Source organism: Rutidosis leptorrhynchoides, chromosome 2 (genome assembly GCF_046630445.1).
Source record: "Rutidosis leptorrhynchoides isolate AG116_Rl617_1_P2 chromosome 2, CSIRO_AGI_Rlap_v1, whole genome shotgun sequence".
NCBI classification, from domain to species: Eukaryota; Viridiplantae; Streptophyta; class Magnoliopsida; order Asterales; family Asteraceae; genus Rutidosis; species Rutidosis leptorrhynchoides.
In genome coordinates, this window is record NC_092334.1 from 710,507,756 (window position 1) to 710,512,045 (window position 4,290).

A 4,290-nucleotide genomic window follows, 5' to 3' on the forward strand; every position below is an offset into this window, starting at 1 on the left:
ATCATGATAATTTTAATAATAACGATATTTTTATTATTAACTGTAAAAATAATAATAATATTTTATAAAAATAATAATTTTATTAAAAATGATAATTTTTAATAATAATAATACTAAAATGATAATAATATTGATATTTTATAATATCAATGATATTTCTATTAAAATGATAATTTTAATAAAAATGATGATTTTAATATTAATGATACTTTTAATAATAATAATAATAATAATAATAATAATAATGATAAAAATGATAGTTTTGATAAAAATATTAATTATTTTAGTAATAATAATAATAATAATAATGTTGATAATATTAATAATAGTCTTAATGATAATAACGATAGTAATAACAATAACAATTTTTAATAATAATACTTATATTAATAACGATAATGATAATAATAATATTAATTATTAGATAATAATAATAATGACGATAATATCGACGATAACGATAACGATGATAAATAATAATAATAATAATAATATTAGAGTTAACGATAATTCAGTTGACCATATTTTTAAATCCGTTCATTGAAAGCACACGACTTCTAAATGAAAAGTTAATAATTTTTCAACAGCTTTCCAACGACATGCATATTATATACCTTATCTCAGTAGCATATGTATTAAATTCGCAATTCATCATAACTATTTAATCGACGAAATAAAACATACAAGCATGCATAATCATATCTACTCGAGTACTAGTCAGGGATACACTATTAATATATAAAAAGATAAGATATGAATGCTCACGTATCAATATTGTGATTCAATATTGCAGGAAAGTACGTGGACGCAACAGAGATGATAAACACTAGATTGACCTCACGAGTATACACTCGAACAATACCCATAACCTCCATAGCTATAACCCATAATTTCCTTAGCTCTATCCCGCTCAAAAATTCATTTTTAAAACATGCGAGCAGAACCTCGTCGTAGTATTTTATGTATAGATAATAATAATATTAATATTAATATTACTAAAAATAATAAGATTAATAATAATGTTAATCTTAATAATAATAATAATAATAATAACAATAATATAAATATAAATATATATGTGAGTGAGAGATTGATCGAGGGAGGAAAGAGTGATTCAGAAAATGCAAAACGTTCGACATTTAAAGGACTTGGCCTCACCTAACACACCATGCGATCGCATGGGTGTGTGGGCATCTTGCCATGCGATCGCATGGCTTGATGTTCCAGCCCATGTTCGACCAATCCAACTTGCCGATAGTTTTGTTTATTATATATATATATATATATATATATATATATATATATATATATATATATATATATATATATATATATATATATAATACTTATAATTATATTTATATTTATATTATATTTATATTTATATTATATTTATATGCATAGTTAACTTGTAACATTAGTTCCAATGACTCGTACGTTGTCACACGACCTATGTCCCGGTTTCGGTTTCTCAAAAGTATTTTTGTACGCTTAGAAAACTAGTACTTTACATTATGCGACGTGTACCTTTATCAATAATTAGACTTATATTAGTGAAAAATAATCCCACTTAAAGTGTACTTATTCATTTGAGTGTTGTGATTATTTGCTTCTATAAATCAATGTCTCACTATATATATATATACCATAGTATTATTTTAAATCAACACATTTTATATTAAAGTTATATTTTATTATTTGGAAATATATATATATATATATATATATATATATATATATATATATATATATATATATATATATATATATATATATATATATATATATATATATATATATATATATATATATATATATTCATCTAGAAATATACGTTTATATATATTAGGAATATTTATTTACTAATATAATATTTAGTTTTTCAAATACTAATTATATTTCAAAGTGTAACTTAAGATCGTTTACATAATTAATTTGAAATCAAATATATCTAATATACATAAACACATTTTAAATACACATTGCAAATTAACAACCAATATACGTTATTTAATCAAGGACATTTTAAATAGTCAAGTTCTATAATATCGAAAAGTGTTTTGAAACTAAATCAATTGATTATTATGTAATTTAGTCTTCCACTAACTTTGTCTAATTCTCATTATTTGACACTTTTGTTCTTACATGTAAATCACATTAGCATTTATTCCGAATACCATTAAAAGGAAAATATTTCTTAAATCATAGTGGACCTTACAACAGAGACTCGTAATCATAATGAATCTTGATAACTCAATCATTTGATATCATATAGTAATTCTGTCGATAAATATATATTGAACAAATATGTTCATGTAAAGTATTATACGTTTAATACTTTGTTAACATTCTCAAGTTATAATACACACACACACACACACACACACACACACACACACATATATATATATATATATATATATATATATATATATATATATACATATATATACATATATGTACATATATATATATATATATATATATATATATATATATATATATATATACATATATATATATAGATATATGTACATATATGTACATATATATATATATATATATATATATATATATATATATATATATATATGTACATATATGTACATATATATATATATGTACATATATGTACATATATATATATATATACATGTATATACATATATGTATATATATATATATTATATGTATATACATGTATATATATATGTATATATATATATATATTATATGTATATATATGTATATATATATATATATATATATATATATATATATATATATATATATATATCATATCCATTCATATAATGGTTCGTGAATCGCCGGAATTTAGTCGAGGTTAAATGAATGTATGAACATAGTTTAAAATTCTTGAGATTTAACTTAACAAACTTTGCTTATCGTGTCAGAATAATATAAAGATAAAGTTTAAATTTGGTCGGAAATTTCTGGGTTGTCACAACAGTAGATGTGGAAAAATGGATGGGTCATAAGGTTGGGTTATGGGTAAAACAAGTAGTATATTTTTGTGGGATGAGTATAAAAAACCTGGGTTGGGTTAGGTTGTCCCATCAACGTATTAAGCATTTTTGAATTAAAAAAATTTTGTATTAAACATGATCATGATGACTTTACTATAGAATTATAGAAACATAGCTCCTTAATATGAATTTAATTATCTGTATATGCTTTGGGCGACTTTTAGATTGTTTGCCCCGTTTGAATGGATCATGAATGGATAAAAAAAAGGTTTACTCGAGTGGCATTGGTTTCTAACTAACCCTAGATCGTTTGATATATCTCCCTCGAACAGAGTTAGAAATGGTTAACAGCACCAGCAGCAACCTTCCATGAGTTGTTGATTGCTGCACAATAAAACTACTGTACTGCTCAGTGAAGTGTTCTTGTGTTCCTTGTAATTTTTGTTTGAAGTCTGTGTTGCATGGCACAACCTTGGTATGCATACTATTCTTTTTTCTTTGTATGCAGAGTCAGACCCGTTGTTATCTTCTTTTATTTACAATACTGCTGATGAACAACTCGAAGATTAAAGATTATTGATGATGATGTTAAGTAGGCATGAGAATAGCATAATTCAGGCATGTTTACTTTAGTTGCTTGTCACCTTTATATATTTATTTTTTTAATTTATTTTTGGCAGGGGATGTTTCTTAAAGACCATTTATGAACCTTGCAAGAGATATACATGAACTTTCTATTTGTTGCCTTGATTACTTCTCATTCCTGGATCCAAGTCTGCTTCAGTCAATTGCTGCTTGTTGCTTATGTGAGTATTTCACTTTTTGTTTTGCTTAATAAATAAATATTAGTTATGAACCTAATACTTTTTGAAAGCATTAATTTTGGTGTGAATAAGTTGAGCTGAGCTGAGCTGAGCTGAGCTTAAACTTGGCTCTAAGCGTTGGCGTTGTGTTTGAGCTGTTGCTATGCCAATCCCATGGCTACAGGTAGTCATATGTCAAGGGTGTGGCTATATCATACCAATTTTGACAATGCTTTACACAAGGTTATTTATGTTACTCTTTTGTTCATTTGTGGTGTAAAGTGTACAATCTGTGTTTTTTATACATGACAATAGTTCTATTTAAAAGTTGTACCTTATGATTAATTATCTACTGAAATGGAGATGCTATGAACTTGTGACTGAAATGGGAATGTTAAGAACCTGAACTCAAATATACTCAAAAATGATGCAATGACAAGGCTAATTTAATGTTATATGACTGCAGGCAGTAACACTATTAGCAGGAGCACTTGATATGC